General features: G+C 45.2%; 1 pseudogene; it reads left to right on the top strand.

Moving 5' to 3' along the window:
• The first annotated feature begins 6,806 nt into the window (after positions 1 to 6,806).
• LOC117030673 (uncharacterized) lies at positions 6,807 to 12,790 on the top strand (annotated as a pseudogene).
• Positions 12,791 to 20,587: the final 7,797 nt, after the last annotated feature.

Below are 20,587 nucleotides of genomic sequence, written 5' to 3'. Positions count from 1 at the left end.
CATCATTATTTAACATTGTTCTAGAAGTGCTGGCCTATATAATTATACAACAGAAAAAAAGCAAGAAGTACCCAAATGGAAAGAAGAAAGCAAAATTATCATTATTTTTAGATGATATACTGTACGCCTAGATAACTCACTCAGGAATTAGCAATCAAATTACTCATTATCAATAAAATAAGATGACTGGTTATATAACTGATATACAAAAGTCAGTAGCTTTCTTATATTCAATCAGCAACCTGTTAGAAAATATAAGAAATGATTCCATTCAGATGAGCAACAACATGAAACACAACTATTACATATGTACCTAATCTATAAGAAGAATGCTACAGAATGCTACCGAAGGACTTAATAGTCTGAATAAATGTAAACACATTTCCTGTTTTTGAATCGGAAGATGTAGTACTGTAAAGATGTCAGTTCTCACAAATCATTACATTTATAGTGACTCTAATTTTTAAAAGATACTAAAAGAATTGCTTTTGGAACAAGATGGGCTGATTCTACATGGAAAAATAATCATGCAAAAACAGCCTGGAGGGAAAAATAAGACAGTAAGGATAGACTCCTTCACAGATATTAAAACATAATGTAGTTTCTTAGATATGACACCAAAACCTACCAACAACAAAAGGGAAAAAAAAATAGGTAAACTGGACTTCATCAAAATGAAAAAAATTTGTGCCTCAAAAGGACACCATTAAGAAAGTGAAAATACGGGCGGCCGGTTAGTTCAGTTTGTCAGAGCGCGGTGCTGTTTAAAAAGTTGCTGGTTTGATCCCCACATGGGCCACGTGAGCTGCGCCCTCCACAACTAGATTGAACTTGGAGCCAATGGGTCCTGGAAAAGCACACTTAAAATAAATAAAAGTTTTGTTTTATTTTGTTTTTAAGTGATAACACAACTCCCAGAATGGAATAAAATATTTTCAAATCATGTTTATCTGATAAGTGACACTATAGTGTCCAGAATATATAAATAGCTTTTACAATTCAATTTTAAAAAGACAAGTAACCTAATTTTTCAACAGACAAAGGATTTGAATAAACATTTATCCAAACAAGCTACACAAATGGCCAATAAGCACAGGACAAGATGCCCTATGTCATTAGTCATTAGGAAAATGCAAATCAAAACCGTAACAAGATACACTTCACTTCCATGAGGATGGCTATAATAAAAAAGACAAACATTAATAAGTGTTGGTGAGGATGTGGAGAAATTGAAACTCTATACACTGTAAAATGGGGCCGGCCCAGTGGTTCAGGCGGTTGAAGCGCTGTGCACCTAACACTGATGTCACCAGCTCGATTCCCACATAGGCCAGTGAGCTGCACCCTCTACAACTAAGATTGTGAACAATGGCTCTCCCTGGGCTGCTGGGCCGGAGGTCGGCATGAGCTGTGTAGGCTGCTGTGAGCAGCGACCAGACTGCGGGGTGTGGGGAGGATCTACACAACTAGACTGAGAAACAACGGCTTGAACTGGAGTGGGGGGGGGAGGTGGACAAAGCTGGGTAAAAGAATGTAAAATGGTGCAGCCACTTTGGAAAATAGTCTGGCAGTTCTTCAAAATGTTACACAGTGTTATCAAAAGACATACTGATAGATGCTATAACATGGATGAACCTTGAAAACACTAGGTTAAGTGAAAGAAGTCAGTCATAAAATGCTGCATACCATATAATTCTATGTATATGAAATGTACAGAATAGGCGAATCCATAGAAACCAAAAGTAGATTAGTGATTGCCAGGAGCTGGGAACAGCAGGGAGTAGAGAGATTGCTAATGGGTGCAGGGTTTCTTTGTGGGGTGATGAAAATGTGAAATTAGATAACAGTTATGGTTATACAACTCTGTGAATATGCTCAAAAATACTGAATTGTATACTTAAAGGGGTGAGTTTTTATAGTATGTGAATTATGTTTCAATAAAGTTGTTACTAAAAAAAATAATGTAAAACTTTGGTAAGCAAAACACTTGGTTCAAAAGACCGGAATAGATACAATGACCGACTAGAGTTCAGTATATAATCAAGATGGTGTTTCCAATAAGAGGAAAGAGGAGCTGAGCTCCCTGATGGCTCAGTTGGTTGGAGTGTGGGCTCTCAACCACAAGGTGACCAGTTTGACTCCCGCAAGGGATGGTGGGTGGGCTGTGCCCCCTGCAACTAACAATGGCAACTGGACCTGAAGCTGAAGTGCGCCCTCGACAACTATGATTGAAAGGACAACAATTTGACTTGGAAAAAATCCTGGAAGTACACACTGTTCCCCAATAAAGTCCTGTTCCCCTTCCCCAATAAAGTTTTAAAAAAATAAAATAAAATAAGACGAAAGATGGATTATTCGGAAAATGATACTGGAACAACATTCCCTGATGGGTTAACAATGGCGGGGGAGGGCAGCACTTGGAATCTAACCTTGTTCCTTTCACCTAAATGTACCCAGATGTATCAAAGACTGAAATATAAAAAAGTAAAACCATAAAAACGTGAAAATTAAACAGGGAAATTTTTTAAATCTCAGAGTGGGAAAGGCAAGACACAAACACAAAGGCCCCCAAAGGGAAGAAAAAAAACAACGGTATAAAATTGAATTATAAATATTTTAAATTTCTACATGGAAAAATTCAAAAGGTAACTAATAAACAAATAAAAATACTTGTAAAAACATAACATGTTTCCAATTTTCCTTGTTATATAAGAAGGTGGCATGTATCATTATGAAAAAAAGCAAGCCGATAGAAAAATAAATATGAACAGACCATTTCCAGAAATAAAAATATAAATATGAAGATGTCAAATTTCACTCTTAATTAAAGAAATGTACATTAAAACAACAATTAGTTACCATTTTTCATCTATCAAACTAGCCAAGATGAAAAAGTTTGCTAAAATACAGCATGTTCAAAGGTGTGGAAAAAACTGGTACAGTTGAAAACTTATGTCCACACAAAACCCTACACACAGATGTTTGGAGAAGCTTTGCTCACACTTGCTGTAATTTGGAAGCAACCAAGATATTCTTCAATAGGTGAATGGATAAATAATCTGGTGCTTCCATACAATGGAATATTATTTAGCAATTTAAAGAAATGAGCTATCGAGCCACAAAAAGACATGAAGGGATCTTAAATGCATATTACTAAGTGATATAGCCTTCACCATCTGCAAAGGCTATATGCTGTATGATTCCAACTGTATGGAGACAGTAAAATATCACTGTGCTAAGGGCTTGAGGTAGGGGAGAGGGGGGATAAACAAGCAGAGCACAGATTTTTAGGGCTGTGAAACTACACTGTGTGACATACAATGGTGGATACATGTTATTATACATTTGTTAAAACCCATAGAATACATACCACCATGAGTGAGCCCTAATGTAAACTGTGTGCAATGTATCAACACTGGTTCATCAATTATAACAAATATACCACATAATACATCGTGTAAATAATACAGAAACTATGGAAGGGCAGGGAGGTCTGTGGGAACTCTACTTTCTGATCAATTTTTCTGTAAACCTACTATTGCTCTAAAAATATAAAGGCTATTCATTTTTTTTAATTTGAACTAACACATTGGTGGTAGGTGTGTAAATTGGTACCATCCCTTTGGAGCAAAATTTGACAATACCTTCCCCCCAAATGAAAACATATGCCCTTTTACACAGACGACAGCCCACTTCTCAGACTTTATCTTACATATATACTCACAGGTAAGAAGTGACACTTATGCAAGGACATTTATCAGTACTGTTTGTAACAGCAAAAGATAGGAAATACCTTGTGGTAGGCAGAATACCCGCCTCCCCCCCCAAAAAAAAATGTCCACATTCTACTCCTCAGAACCGGTGCTTATGCATGGCCGGGGGAATTAAAGTTGCAGATGGAATTAGGATTACTAAACAGCTGATCTTAAAATAGGGAGATTATCCTAGATTATCCCAGTCAGCTCATTGTAATCACAAGGGTCCTTAAAAGTGAAAGAAGGAAGCAGAAAAGGAGAGTCAGAATGATGTGGTGTCAGAAAAACTCTACCTACAGTTGCTGGCTTTCAAGATGAAGGAAAGGGACACATGCCAAGGCATGCAGGAGGTCTCTGGAAGCTAGAAAGGCCAGGAAACAGATTCTGCCCTAGAATGTCCAAAGGAACACAATCCTGCCACACCTTGATTTTAGCTCATCAAGACCCATTGCGGAGTTCTGAACTGTAAGGCAATAGATTTGTGTTGTTTTTTAAGCCATTAAATTCATAGTAATTTGTTACAGCAGCCATAGAAAACTAACACAAACCTAAATGTCTATCCACAGAGGACTGGCTAAATAAATGCAGTGTAATACTATGCAGGCTTAAAAAGAATGAGGTACCTCTATATACTGAGAGACAATTTCAAGATACATTGTTTAGTGAAAAAATACAAAGTATAAGTAGAATGTACATAGCATGTTATCAGTATGAAAAGGGAGTCACAGTTTAAAATCCACAAAATCCTTATGCCTTCATAGACTATCTCTGGAAAGATACCCCAGAACCTGGAAATATTCATTGCCACCAGGGGAGGAGAAATGGGTGACATTAGGTCCCAATGGCAGAGATGCTCCTTTTCCACGGTATCCTCTTTCATGCTGTTGTGGTTTTCTTGTTTGTTTGTTTGTTTGTTTTTATCATGTACAAGTATTACTTTGAGAATAAAGAGGGAAACATGCTTTAAAAAGTAAAGGGGATGAGCTCTGCTCAGTCTTAAATGAGTTTTTAGTGTTTTAATCTTTTGAATGAGTATTGATTGAACCTCTTCCACCAGTGGCACACTGTCACATGCCTTTTGTCCTTTAATCTGCCTAACAACTCTGACAGGTTGGTGTTATTATTATCCCCACCCACGGTTGAGGCGCTGAGGCTCAGAGAGGTTTAGTGACCAAATTGCACAACTGGTATGTTTTGCAGTTGGATTTTAAAGCCTGGTCTTCTGGCTCCTCGAACCACCACATGCTATTGCTGGTTCCTGTAGCCACAGTCAGGGTCAACTTAACCCTCAGATGCTGCATTACCGACCTGTCACACGGAGATCTCAGCCCTCTCTATCCCATTTGGGCTTTCCCAGATCTCCGGGTTGAGGAGGTGAGCCTCCAGAGGGGCCGCGGGGATACTGCTTTCTCGTTCAGCCCACCTTCTTCTATTACATCTCCCAGCAAAGTTCCTTTTGGGCCTTCCGGGGAGAGGCCACTGCCAGCGTTCACTGTGGCTCTAACTGTTCTCTCTGGTGGGCTCACGTTGCAGTGGGCACAGTGCAGCCACCTGCTTTCCTCAGGCAGAGCTGAAACCCCAGAGATGAGGAGCCTTCGTGTAGTGTTACATCTTGATGAAACAAGGCTGCCCTGAGATTTCTCATTCCTGCAAGCTTGAAGCCAGAGATGAAGGGGCAACTGTCTGTTGGCAACTTACAACTCCGGGTGAACACATCCGTCTTCCTGGGCCTCACTTTCTGGTAAAATGGAGATCAGATTCCTGTGTTGTATTGACAGATATTGCTGAGCCATTTACCTATCGGGAGAGCTGTTTAAATAAAGCCAAACTGCCTTTCATGTTGAGGATCTCAAAGCATTTAAAAATGAGTAATTAATGAAGTTCAACCTCCAGAAAAAGCAAGAATTATTATCTTCATTTTATAAATAGATCAAAGGTCAACACAATCAATGGCAGATGTAGGAAGCAGATGTTAGATTTCTGCTTTTGTCCCTGGCTGCAGCCACTAGCCCCCACCCCTGGTATCACCGGCAGACCTCCTTTCTGCTGTCTGACTTCTGACTAAAGACATGGAATTGGCCTTTATATGTTTCCACTTAAAGGTTTGAATTCTATGTATGGTTCATGTGCCTTTGATATGTCTGGAATTTATAAAAGAAAAGGAGAATGACATTTGATGCTTTTCAGAGATCATGTGGGGACTAAGCCTTATGTAGTAGAGGGTCAAATGCCAATACAGGGGAAAAAAAATCCCCGCTCACTTCAGGAAGTTCACTTATATTCTCTCTCGGAAAGAACTCTGTCTGTTAAAATTAAACAGCGTATATCTTTAGTCACTAAAACTGATTGTTGTGGGAACAACAAAAGTCACCACTTATTGAGTACCAACTGTTTGCTAAGCACTGCTCTACTTAATTGCATACATTACATTGTGTGTCTCACAAATAGCCAAGGAGGTTTTCATCATTCATTCATTTTTACAGATAACATAACTGGGCTTAGAGATAGAAGATGGGTTGAGGAGAAAGGAAAGAAAGTTCAAAGGAAATTAATTAAGCAAAAGATTAGATATATACTCTGTGCCAGAGGTGTTGTGTTGTGATAGATACAACAATGAATAAAATAGCACCAAGTCCCTGTTCTCAATGACCTGTGGGTCATTGAAGACGAGGGCTGAGGAAGCAAGCATGTAAAAAGACAATAATGTCAATACAATTCAGCTCAGAAGTATTTATTGAGTTCCTGGTATGTGTTAGACACTGTATTAGTTGCAGGGGATGGTCCCTCTTCTCATGGAGCTTATAGTCTAGTGGGAAAGTCAGGCATTAATCAAATAATCACATAGACTTAAAATTACAATTGAGTGGAGTAAAAGACACTAGGTAGGCTACACAGCCTGACAAAGGATTAGTATCCAGAATATATTAAGAACTCCTACACATAATAAGAGATAATCCAATAGAAGAACTGTCAAATAAACCAACAGGCAATTTAAAAAACACAGAAGGCAAATGGCCAATAAGCAAATGAAAGTATACTCAGTCTCTCTTGTAAACAGGGAATTGCAAATTAAAACATTGAAATACCATTTCACACTCATCAGCTTGGCAAAAATTTAAGTCTGACATTACCAATTATTGTTTAAGATGCCAAAGCATGGGGACTCTTACATATTGCTATCAAAGAGTAAATTGGTTCAACCACTTTGAAAAACGTTTCAGCCATGCTGAGTGAAGCTGCCAAGTCATATGACCTGAGCCCAGCAATTCCACACTCAAGTATCTACCCAGATGGCTCATTTTCACACAAGGGGGTGGGGGATGGTTATAAAAAATATATATTAATTGCATCATTGCTTCTAACAACAAAAAGTTTTTGAAAATTAGCTGAATGTCTTCCAGAAAGAGATGGGTAAGTAAAGTGCGGTGAACTAGTACAATGGGACCCTCATCAGCAGTGAGAATGTCTGATCTAGAAGTACATGCATCAATGTGGATGCATTTCAAAATCATAATGCTGAGTGTAAAAAGGAAGTTGCATAATATTTTCAGTATAAAGCGATTTCTTCAAAGTTTACAAGCATGCCAAACAATTCTAAAAAGTGTTTATAGGCACAAATATAGGTAGTAAAAATACAAAAGTGTGCACAGGAATGATGAATCCCAAATACAGGAGAGTGTTTCCCTCAGGGAAAGGACAGAAATGGCTTCAGAGGGCTCCACTTAGATCTGTAGTTTTAACTCCTTAAAAATTTTTTTGAAGAAAATATAGCAAATATTAAGCTTTGGCAAAAGGAGGAGATGGTAGGGGAGGGGCAGAGAATAAAGAAGTATTAATGATATTATTCTCTGTAGTTGTTTATATGCTCTGATCTATTAAAGGAGGATTTGACTGAATTGGGGGTGGACATGGGAGGGGGCAGGGAAGGTGTCTCTGAGGAAATGATGCTTACTTAGGATGAGAGCCAAAAATTGAGTAGGTGAGGAAGGGCAGAAAGGTGAACCAGGCAGAGGGAACAGGCCGTGCAAAGACCCCGGGGTGGGAAGGTGGGGACAAGGAGACTAGGAACTAAGACACCCAGTATGGCCAGAGCAGAGGGAGCAAGGGGCTGGAGGTGGGGATTGGGGGATGGTGCACAGACCATGCAGTGCCTCACAGGCCATCTTGAAGGGTCATATCTTTATCCCCAACATGATTAAAGCAACAGGGATGGAAAGCTTTGGGGGCCCAGAGACACTTCACTCAACAGGATAGTGGAACAGGGAAGGCATTCTTAAAGAGGTGACTCACAGTCTTGCATGTTGGAGAATGAGTAAGAGGAAGCCAGTTAGGGGAGGAAGGGGAGTGAGATGCAAATTCCCTGGATAGGGCCCAACAATAAAGACACGACGACCTTCAAAACCGTGGTCCCAGTGGGGTCCTCCTACACAGGATTCGCTTGAAAGGTGTTAGAAAATAGAAGAGGAGGGGAGAGCCTAGGGTCCCAGGCTGGGCAGCCTTAAGCCAAGAGAGGCATGGCCAGACATAGGTTGTTGATGGCTGCTCAAGCAGTGCGTGGAGGATGGATGTGAAGGCGGCAGGAGCGCAGACAAGGAGATCTTTGAGGGGAATGTTAATAGCCTAAACCAGGCCGCCGGGAATTAGGAAGAAGGATGGAGAGTGCCTGGAGAGATATTCAGAAGGGAAGGCAATTAGGAGGGAAGGCAAGGCATCTAGGATGATGGGGTGGGTCGGTAGCGCCATCACTGAGATGGACAACAACAGGGGCAAGACAGGGTGAGTTGGAGGTTCATGCAGTGCAAGCCAAGTGGAACTGTCCCGCAAGCAATGGGATGGGCGCGCCAGGGCTGCAGACGGAAGGCTGGGAGTGGGAGGCACCGCCTGTGGGTGGTTACTAACCACTCACAGCAAATGAGTTGGTCCAGAAGGAGAGTAAAGAAAGAAGCTGAGCGGGTCGCTGAGGGACGTCAAGGAACGGGATTGGGGCGGGTAGGGGTTAGACAACAGGAGGGCAAGGACCACGCAGACGCTGAGCGACGGGCCGGGAGGTCAGCTCCGCATCCGACTGGGGGGCCCAGGGCAGGGGGCACATATAGGCATCTCCCGCCTTCCCTGGGGGCTGCAGGCGGAGCCCGAGCGTGCCCGGCTCTGGCAGGCGCTGCAGACCCAGCCCAGAGAGGGGCCTTCCCGCAGCTCCTCGGGTTGCCTCGGCCGCAGTCGCCGGGGACAGCAGGGCACCTGCGCGTCCGGGCCACCTCAGCCACCCTCACCACCCCAGGTTCCCCGCGTGTCCAGGCCGCGCCTCCCGCCTCCCGCGGACCTGGCGACGTCACTGCGGCTCTGACGCGCGCTCATGGAGGCACGGGCGGAGGCGGCGTGGCGAGGGCGTCCTCCCGGGAGGTCCCGGTCCTGGCAGCCAGCGGCCGTGTCCTTGGCCCTCCTCCAGGGGAACCTCGATTTTCCAAAGTCGGGAAGGCCGGCTGTCCTTCGGCCACTGATAAGGACGCGAGCGCATGGTAAAAGATTTTAACAATGCCCGGAAAGAAATAGCCGGACCCAAGAAAGAGACTAATAATAGCCGCCAGCTTGAGTTCTGCGGGTGTGCTCAGCAGTCTTAAGAACAATAATTAGGACAACAACCCTAATAGCCACCATTTATTGAGCGCTTACTCTGTGCCAGGCACTGTGTTAAGCGCTTTGCAGGCAACAACCCTCGGAGGTAAGTACCGTTATCATCCCTATTTTGCAGGAAACCGAGGCACAGAGAGGTTAAGTAACTTGCCCCAGGCACACAGCTAGCTGATGTCAGCGCCAAAATTCCAACCCAGTCTGTCTGATATCACGTACTCCTCCTGTCAACCCTCTAAGGTCGGGATGATTCTGTGCATCTTAAAGATGAGGAAACTAAGGCACATGTAAATTTAAGTACCTTGCCCAAGGTCACCTAGCTGGAAAATGGATGAGGCAGAAAGCGAACCCAGGGCTCCTCTCTGTCCGCAGAACCCGCGGTCTTGGCCATAGGCGATGCCACTTCCAAACTGCCTCCGACAGCCCATCAGGCTTTGGCCCCGGTTCCCAAGAGGCTTAGCCTCTGCGGGGTTTGGGTGGGTTCCTGCGGCCTCCGATCCCCAGGTGAATGGAATGTTTCCGAGCATCGTCTCTGCTCAGCCCGCAGGCGTCAGATAGAAACGCGTCTCCGGGATCCGGTCCGGGACCCGGCAGCGCGGTCCTCAGAAGGAATGGAGCGGGGGCGGAGAAGGCGGGAGGGATCCCAGGTCCCACCTGCCGAGCGGCGGGGCCGGCGCGGGGCTGAAGATTTGCCCCATGCGGCCAGCAGAGGGCGCTGCCGCACGCGCCTCGGGTCCCACGGTCACCAGACCCCTGGGCGGACGCCTCCACCTGCAGACTCATAGAATCAGAACCCCGAAGCGGTATATCCCGGTGGCTGGCGCCCCTCTAACCCCTAACCTCAGCTCTAGGCCTGCTTTCCTAACCACTCTTCCCCATCTTCTGTGCTCCAGCCACCCCACCATCAGCTTTTGAGGCTTCCCCAGGCCCTGCACTGCTGATTTAATCGCCTCTTGCTGAGCTGCAAGAACACTGATCCCATCCCATTAAAAAGCCCATGTGTTTGCAGGTCACACTCAGCCTTCTCTCTCCTCACAGGCCCTTTGGTGATGTAAAATGAGGATAAATCATCCACTTGGAATAGATCATTAATTTTCTCCAAAATTAAGGGGATGGTTAAGGAAGGAGCAGATAGACGAAAGAATCTATTTTCATAATACCTACAGTGCATTGAGTGCCTGTCTTGTGTGAGCCCTCTCTGTGTCTTGACTCCTTAATTGTTACTGCAGCCCTAAGAGGTGTGCACTATTATTTTCACCTGAGAGATGAGGTCGCAAGGCTGGTAAGTGGCAATGCTGGGAATCCACCAGGAGAATCTGACTTTAAAGCCATGTTCCCATCACCCAGAAAGTACAAGCTGATACAACTGAACAGAAGAGGTAAGATACAAACCATGCAAAAACAAACCAAAATCTACTCTAAGAGTGCTTAGAAATACCACATGTGAATTTAGGGCTTCCATAGCTTTCTGAACCCCCATTTGGGACTCAGTTGTCTAAAAAGAAAAACAAAACCTAAAGGTGCAATGAGAGAATAAGCATGAGGCTTTAGCTTCTCTTGGAAGAGCATCCGGAGAGGCCCACTCACTTTCTATGTCTGGGCTCTTAGGAAATAAAGGTGGTTCTAGGAAAATCTGAAAAGTATGAGAGGGAAAAAAAAAATCCCTTCTGTGGTTTTTACTTTATCCAAGCCTCATTCTGCTATTTGTGTTTTATTTTAAAACTAATGTGGCTCTCTCCACCCTTTAAATTGGCACGTAAACAGCAAAAACAGAAGGGAGGCCAGCTACAAACTTCAAATGTGGTGGGTTTCTCAGGAAGGAGGTACATGACTTGAAGTGGAAATGCGGATTAAATGAGGTGCCTTAAACATTTCAAAGACAGACTTTCCACAAGGAATTTAGATCATAAGCTCTTAGAACGGGAGCTTTGTCTGGGTTTGGGCTCGGTATAGTGTCTAGAATCTGTGAGTGCCCAATAAATATGGAAAACACATCACACTTTTAGTCTCTGTCTGCATCATCTAACCATCTGGGCCACCATTGTGCTTATAGTTTTAAAGTGTGGCTTCTGGGGGATTTTCCTGTCCTCTGGATCTCAGTCACACACCCTCCCTCAGACCCCTCACTTTTCCAGAAGTTTGCTCTGGGAATACAGTCAAGGTGAGGCAGTCATTGATGATGTCACTAGGCTTAGTTAAACAGAATGACTGCACACTCTGGAATCACCAACTGGATGCTTTTCCACACAGGGACACCATGGTAGAAGGGGCCTCATGAGACTTGTCACTTAACAGTTCTCAATCCCGTGCCCTATGACCTTGAACTAGAAGGAGTCCCCTCTTACCCAACACAAGAGAGCCCTGGGCATCCCAAGCTGCCTCTTAAATATCCTTGGACTTCTTTGACCTTTCCTCTCTCTGCTACATCCCTCATTCTTTCAGTGTATTTATTCTACCAACATGCACTGAGAGCTCACTCTTTGTATGTGCTGGAGGTACAGCAGGGAATGTAACGTGAGCTTATGAGCTCACTTTCTCCTGTTCCCACCTGGCTCCAAATTTCATGCCTGCAGAGAATCCACAATAGTAAATGATTAGCTTCTCCAGGTGAGGACCATTGCTCAGACATATCTGACATCCTACCAGTTCCTGGCATCTCCCTGAGACCACACACTCTGACCCCATACACTTCCTTGATGACACCCATTTGGCAGAGGTCTGGGCCTGATATTTCCTCAGAAGCAGGACCCAGAAATGCTCCAACTCCAGCACTTGCTCACATTCCTTTCCATCCTTTTCTAATTGTCACTCTTTCAGTTTACAAGATCACTGTTGATGACTGATATAACTTGGGCTGTATTCATGAAGCATCTACTACAATGAAAAATCACATAGTACCATAATACCCCACTGTTCAAAGGAAAATGTTGATTTAAACAGTGACTGTCTTACAAAGGGATGTGTCGGATAATGCTTACCAGTTTTTCAGGTCATTTTTAAACTGAATCTTGGGACTGAGTGATTCCTAATAATGGGGGGAAGGAAGAACACTAGACCTGTTTAGGCTTTCACGATTGTTCAAATGGAGTAATTTTTACCATCAACACCATAGTAAAAACAGAATGCTTAAGATAAATTGCCAATTTTTGTCTTTTTGGAAATTTATTAATACTGAATGACCTTGGTCTTGACCCATTCAAAAAACAAATAAACAAAGTGAGAATTGAACCATAAGATTTAGATTATGTCCCTGTAAATCTCTTTAGAAAGTAGATTCCAAATCAGTACTCTTATTCTTCTTAAATATCCCACCCCCCAAGATTGTCCCATCCCTTCTAGATCCAACATATTTTCTCTCCTCTTGAGGAAGGCAGTGGCCCAGAGACAAAAAGAATGATGGAGAGTAAGGAGAACAACTTTTCCTTACCTGAGTTGCAGAACCATTTGAATCTAGAAAACTCCTTGTATGTGTGGTGTCTGCATAAGTTTGTGGTTGTGCATTCCTGGCTCATGTCCAAAGTCTCCATAACATGGGGGCCTACAATATGCCAAAAAGAAGGCCTATCTGTGGAAGACATGTGTCCACCCACCAAGAAGTTCTTGGTGGTCACTGTCTGCGTGTCCAGCTGCTGGGGTGAAGTGATTTGGAAACCACCAAACATTTCTGCTGGGATCTTTCCAAGCCCTTTTGGGAACCGGCAACAGCGCTTGTCTGGGGAAATTAGTTTTGCACTTTCACAGAGTGAGAAATTCCTCAGAGGCATTCTTGTACTTGGGATGAGAAATCAAACCCAGCTCATTCCTTCAGGGCCCATGCCATTAATAAAGCCAACTGAAGTTCAGTTCAGTTGGTCCAGCCTGAGGCCGTGGGGTGGGGCAGGAGCAGTGCAGTTCAGAGAATTTCACCTGTGGCTAAGGCCCTTCCCGGACTCAGAAACAAGCTTGAGATTTCAGGGGATCGTGTTACCAGCGTGTAAACAGCGTGAATGACGGCCAGCGCTCCCAAACGACCACAGAGGCTCTCAAACCCTTCCTATCTTCCTAGAAACCCCGGCGGCCCGGCCAGTTGCTTGCTGTCTGATGCAACAGTTTGCAACGCTGTTCTGGGAGCCGAGCCTGCCGCTGGGCGCTGGGCGCCCTGCCGCCGCGCATGCGCGGGTTGCGGGCCTGCGGGCCCTGCCGAGAACCGCGTTGCACCAGTGTGCTGGGGGCGGGGCGGGCAGGGAGACCTTTGGCAGCTCGCGCCGGCGATCTGAGCTTAATTAAACTTCTCCCGAGGCATTGGCTGACTGATTGACCCAGTGCTCCAAAAAAATCAGAGGCCTGAATCGCCTTCAACGCTACAGGAGAGCGAAGTTGGGGAGTTGGCTTTCGGTTTCCAGCGCTGGTCCTTGGAATTCAACCTCACTTCCCCGAGCGCCCCCAATCCTCAAAAGCTCATTAGAGCGTCAGGCCTGGCTTGCCTGGGCCTTCCTACCGATTTCTCAAAAAGGGAAGCACAGTGGTTACACAGGGGAAAAGAAACAAAGTTTTGATAGGGTCTTGTTCCGTTCCTTCCCTGCCTGCTTTCTCCACCCACGTGCCTTAGAAGGTTTTATTAGCTGAAGGAAACATGGCATCATGGATTGTTTTCCAAAATTTTCAGCCATTCAGGTATTGCCTGCATGACTTTCTTCTATACCCACATTCCACCTATACTGTATATTTTCAATTCACTTTTATTAACTTTCCTTATTCTTTAAGTTAACTTTAAATCTATTCCCTTTTTCTACATAGTCTTGCCCTAAGCACTAACATTAGTGAAACCACGGCTTGATGTGCTAGTCACATATTTTAATACACTTGAAAATAAATTCATAACTATCCAAATAAAAAAAAATGTATATGTTAGCTAAAAGTTTCTTGCCTGTTACATTTGGAGAAAAATTCCAGAGGTAATAATAATAATAGCTAACATATGTTGAGTGATTGCCAATGTCCCAAGCACTGTTCTAAGCACTTTAACTATTCTAAGCCCCTATGACACCTTAGAAGGTGGATGTTCTTTATATTTTACAGAGCAAAAAAGTGGGGCACAGAGAGGTTAAGATCACTGAGTCAGGATACAAACTCTGCTAGCCTCACTCTAGAGCCTACACTGCTGGCCTGGCCAAAGAGGCTAAGTTACTGCTAGACATCACCCAGGTGTTTAGTCAGTCCACGTGTGAACCCAAGTCTGGCTGACTCCAGAACTGAGCTCCTAACTCATGTGTGGAACTCCTTCCTGCCTATTTTCCCAAATCTCAGCTCGTACAGCCTTTTAATCTCTGCCTCCTTAGAATCCAAAAGGTGCTTCCAAGTATTTCCCTCCTTACCCTCAACATCTCCCATTCCCCCTTCCCCTAGATGAGACAAAACTTCTCATTTCTAGCGTTTCCTTCTCTTTTCTGAGCTAAAGTAACCCATAATTCTCTGATTTCCGTGAGAATCCCTACTGTGAAGGTCTTATCTACTCCCCTTCATTGACTGTGCAACTGCTTAGAAATTCCAGCTAAGAGCATCGCTAAACTACGTTTCCCAGATTGCCATTGTCACCTGGAAAGAGAACAAAAATCCTATGTCAAACCATGTGGCTCCTATTTTGGGGTCGGAAAATCTGGTCACTAGCTTGGATAAAGATTGGTATGCCCATAGACTAATTCTTCTGGTGCAAGACAAACATGAATTTCCCAGGCCTCAGTGATTGGGTGTATGGGGGGGGGGGAGGCATTTCAGCAAACAAAACCTTCAATTAGAGACATAAATGAAAACGTGGCCTAATACTTCTACAAGATGGCTGAGCCCTGTCTGGTAGATAGATTTTCTTTCTGCAACAGTCCTTACCACCACCACCCCTTTCCTCTCTTCACTTCCTTTTTCCTTCCCTTCTTCCAGAGTCTTCATTTAATTGTACCATTGTGCCACTCCCTTGCTCCCCCACCCCATGCCCGCACCCACTCCTTAACTGTTTAGTATAAAATCCAGCCCACCAGACTGAGGTTTTCTTCGACCCAAATGTTATTTTCAGAAGGAGCCATTGAGGTTGGGGTGTAATTGCAGCGTTGGGCCTCTGCAAGCCAAGCTGAAAATAATCAGTGAGGCAGATGGGGTGGGAAGAGTGTGGTGGCGCTTCCACCAAAGAGCAAGAGAAACCCAATGGATGAGTCAGAGAGAGGCGAAGGCCAGGCTGGCCCTGCTGAGCTTACTGCTGGGAGTTCAGTTAAGGGGAAACTGCCCAAGGTGTTGGGGCCTTTGACTGAGGCCCAATCCAAGGTGGTTCCTGGCTGCACATCATAACTCCATATTTCCTGTGACAGCCACTGAGCTGCTCTTGCTCCTATTCAGTTGGGCCATAGCAGCCAGACAGAAACTTAGCCATCCAGGTGGCTCACCCATCTCTAGACCAGGGTTTCTCAACCTCGGCAATATTGGCATGTTGGGCTGGATCTTTCTTATTGTGGAGGGCTGTCTTGTGCATTATAGAATGTTTAGGAATATCCCTGGCCTCTACCTTCTAAATGCCAGTACTGCACGTGCACACACACACACACACACACACACACACACACACACACAGAGTCATGACTATCAAAAATGTCAGACATGCCAAATGTTCTGGGAGGCAAAATCGCCCCTGGTTGAGAACCACTGGTCTAGAGTAATCCAGGCCTCTAAAAGGGTCACGTCAACTATCTCTATAGTGACCTCACTACTTTGCATCACATGTGAATGGGCCCTGATAAAAACTATGGGCCAACTCCCATTTCCAATGACAACCATCGAATACCTCAAACCCAGCATGAATGCCTACTGTGTGCCAGGCACTATACAAGGTATTGAGAATCAAGTGGCAAACAAGACAGACATGTCCCTGCCCTCATGGAAATGACAGGCTGAGTGGGGGAAGACAACCCTGAGTGAGAAGCATGTAAAGAAATGGGGTACAATAAGCAAATCAAAGAGGGTTTCTCACCTAGGTTGGGGGGTGTCAAGAAAGGCTCTTGGAGGAAATAAGGAATTAACCAGTTGGAGATTTGAGGGTGAGGGAGTGTTCTGTGGAGCAGGAACAGAGTGTCCAGAAGCCCTGAGTTGGGAGAGGATGTCATACATTCAAGTAACCCAGAGAAGTCTGTCGTGGACCAGGCTCAGGATGGTGGGAAATCGTTTTCTCCTCTCACCCCAAAGCTTGCTTTTCCTGTATTCCTTCTCTGGGTTTCTAGCACAGGCATATAAACTTAGGATCATATTAAACCATATTTCTACCCTCCCTTGTCCTTACTCAACACCCCTCCATCCCCACCCCCTTAGTTACCCAGTTATCAAGTTTTGTCAGTTCTACCACCAGAATCTCTCTGCAGACTGTCTCCTTGTCTCTAGTCCCACCACCACAGCCCAGATGCAGGCTCTCTTCATTACTCAGACGAATTTGTGAAATAGCTTCCCAACGAGTCATCTTCCAGTCTGTACCTCAGAGAAAGACATAGCTCTGACCGTGTCTCTGCTGGCTTTAAAAAAAGCCTGCATGGCTTCAGAGGCCCATCAGACCCGCTGCTGCCTCCCATGGCTTTTAGGGGCCCTTCAGTAACTGTTCCCAAGTACCTCCCACCCCTCCCACTCTCTAGCTATACTGGACCACTAGCCATTCCCTATGGGCCTTCACACCTCTGTGACTTTGCTGGACTCGTCACCAACCAAAATCATTTGGGAAATCCTCACATATCCTTTAAGACCCAGACAAACTGAACTCATGATTCTCTTCTGTCCCTTCTTAGAAGCCTTCTCATAATTCTTCCCTCTGTTTTCATTGGGATTTATAATATTGCTGCTCGCTTACCATTTGTCATGTTGACTCATAGCAATCTGTTTAGACCTGTCCCTCGCCCCAGAGTAGGAGGGCTTCAAGGGCAGATAATGTAGTAGACACTGTTGGTTGATTACCCAACACCCATTCTCCCCCTTCCAGCTTCCTAAGAGAAGCCGAAGAAATGAAAGGCACAGTGTATTATTTAGTGTACAAGCTAAGCTGTTGTAACAGACCCAGAGTACAGAGGCTTAAGCAAACCCAAGTGCCTCAGTAGAAGCTGACTTCTTGGCGAGCTCCACGGGTGGGCCCACCACGCATCCCAAGAATTGTTTCAGGAACCTGTCCCTAAGCTAATCATTGTGCAGTAGAGACTTCCCTGGTTCCCTCATACTCACTCTTCCCTTCTTTAATAACAGAACTCTTGATTTTTGACCAAGCAAATGGCTGCCTTGTAAGGACTACATTTCCCAGCCTCCCTTGCAGTTTGATGTGGCTGTGAATCTAAGTTCTCACCAACAGACTGTGAGCAGAAATGATTGTACCACTTCTAAGCTGTGTCCTCAAAAGGACTGTGCATGTGCCTCTCTGACCCTTCCCCCTGACTGGGAGATGATAAAAACTGAAGCAGTCTCCCTGGTCCTAGAGAGGGAAGCCACATCTGGAGGATGGTGGGGCCCGCCTAGCAGTCTTAGAAGGCTTGTTTTCTGAACTCTTACATGGTATGAAATAGGCATAAATTTCTATTTTGCTCACAATTCTGTATTTAGAGTCTCTTCCTTAGAGCAACTTTTCCTGTACACTATAAAATACGCAGTGCCTGGCGTCCCCAGGACTCAGGGACTGTTTCAGGACTGGGCAGGTGACCTAGTTAGGCCTGTGAGATACAAGGAGAGGTTTGATGGCAGGAGCTGAGAAAGAACTGTATTGTTTTTAAGAGAGCGCTTTGTGGAGCAACCTTCTCTCTTCCTCAGGACATTGCCAGGCCTGGAACTATGGCAGTCCCCTTGCTACCAGCCTAAGAATAGGGCTGCACTCAAGGAGGACAGAGCTGAGAAAATCGCGGGGAAATGGAGTCAGAGTTTCTGGATTAAACTCTGAAGCCCACTATATTAGTCTGCTCAGGCTGCCATAGAATGGGGTGCTTACACAACAGAAGTTTATTTTCTCACAGTTCTGAAGAGCCAGAAGTCCAAGATGAAGGTGCCATGGGGTTGGTTTCTGGTGAGGCCTCTTCCCGGCTTGCAGACTACCACCTTCTCACTGTGTCCTCACACAGCCTCTTTTCTATGTGTTCGAGGAGAGAGAGAGAACTCTGGTGTCTCTTCCTCTTCTTATAAAGACACCAGTCGTATTGGATCAGGGCTCCACTTTTATGACCTCATTTAACCTTAATTGCCTCCTTAAAGACACTATCTCCAAATACAGTCACATCGAAAGTTAAAGCGTCAACATATGACCTTGGGAGGGGGGTGCACAATTCAGTCCATAGCACCCATGCTACCTCTGGGTTTCCAGTTATGTGAGCCAATAAGTGTCCTTTTGTTTAAGCCAGTTGAGTTTGTTTAAGGAGTTGGTTTTCTGTCACATCTTACCCTACAGTGTTTCCCTACCTCACAGATAAGCTATAAGCGTTTCTCCTTATCTCTGCCCCAGCCTAAACACCTAAAGTAATCACATGGACCTCATCTCTAGAAAATTCTTCTGAGACCCCCCGCCCCAACCACCACCACAGGCTACTTATACAGAGAGCTGAAGTTTCAGCTATAAAATCAGAGGGTTGGATTAAATACACTCTAGTGCACCTTCCAGCAGAAGCCCCTGAGCCCCTTCCAGCTCTACTGTCCCATGGCACTACCTGAGGCTCTCTCTGAAGGAATCATTCTGTGTTCAGACAGAAGACCCGTCTAGTGTTAACAATGCACAGTTTATTGAGGGGTCCCTCTGGGCTCCTGCCCCAACTCCCTGTGGTTTTCCAGGAGGCCTCTTCCAGCACTAACTGTCTGGCATTCTGTTTGACATCTTTTCAAGCTCCAAAGTCCCAAGATTCTGTAATACATGCTAAATAGAACTCCTGCTCCACACACAGAAGAGAAGGCTCTGGGGAGGGCCTGGACACAATGGTGTCCTTCCAAATGTGGCCAGAGGTTGGCCCTGCTGAGAACAGGCAGGCGGGGGCCTTGCAATGCTCAGACATCCAGCAGGTCCTGCTGCAAGGACACTCAGGTTCCTCGTGCCCATCACTCAACCATCCAGACTGCCATTGGCGGTGGCCAAATGGAGGGCATACAGTTCCAGTCAAAACATTTCCTTCTTCCAGCCTTGAAAACTCCACTCATGCAGACTGGGGAAAAGGCTGCCTCATTCCTCAGCCAACCGGAATGTGGGAGAATTAGATCTCAGGGGAAATGACCAGTGACTGGACCTTGATCAGCCAGGACCGTGAGGGTCCAGAGGTACTTCCTCCTGAGTCTGCAGTGACTCCAGGCTTTCCCTCTGTGCCTTTTGAAGTGACCATTTATGGGACACTATATGCTAAGTCTATGTACTGTGCTCAACACTCTACCTACATTAGCTTATTGTGTCTTCACAACAACCCTGCAGGTATGTATCATTGCTTGTCCCATTTTATAGATAAGCAAACTGAGGCTTAGAAAGGTGAAATTACTGGCTGGAGTTAATAAGCGACAGAGCTAGATTTGAACTCAAGTTCTTAACCAGAGTGCTTGGTGGGAGACCTTTGGAATTTGGCAGCTTCTACTCTGCCAAATTATAAGACCAGAGTTACAAGACTCTGGTCTTATAACTCGGGCAGGCATGGGGAAAGGGCATCGTGAGGCCCCAGGCCTGTGAGGTCAGTGGTGATGGGGAGGAAGTTAGGACCAAAGAAACATGGTTGCTGGAGTGAATGACAAAGCAGGCAAAGACCACAGGCAGTCCAAGTCAAGTAGAAGGGGAGTGGCCAGGTCTGTCAGTTAGGGTCTATTGGACCCAACTAGGAGTGAGCAGAGGTCCTCTTCATAAGTGCAGACATCAATATCAGGGGTCTGTCTACCCCCTACCCAGCAGGAGCCCTACAGCAGGTGGGGAATAGCTAAGGGAGCAGGAGGCCACCTAGAAGAGGCTGTGTCTTGGTCATGCGTTTTGGTTTGTGTGTTGTCACATCTGTTCCTTACCTGTCTCTGTTTTGCTTAACATCTTGGAGAACAAATGACACACTCCAGACTCCCCTGACAGCTGGCTTCTGACTTGGTTTACCCAATGACAGGTACTGGAGGAAGACGGGGGCCGAGAGAAGGAGAGAAGTCTATATTTATTCCAACACCCCCCTCCGTTGTGGGTGGCATCTCTGGCCATGACTCCCTCCCCTCCATGGCTCCAGCTC

Source organism: Rhinolophus ferrumequinum, chromosome 11, assembly GCF_004115265.2.
Source record: "Rhinolophus ferrumequinum isolate MPI-CBG mRhiFer1 chromosome 11, mRhiFer1_v1.p, whole genome shotgun sequence".
NCBI lineage: Eukaryota > Metazoa > Chordata > Mammalia > Chiroptera > Rhinolophidae > Rhinolophus > Rhinolophus ferrumequinum.
This window is presented reverse-complemented; position numbering and strand designations above follow the sequence as displayed.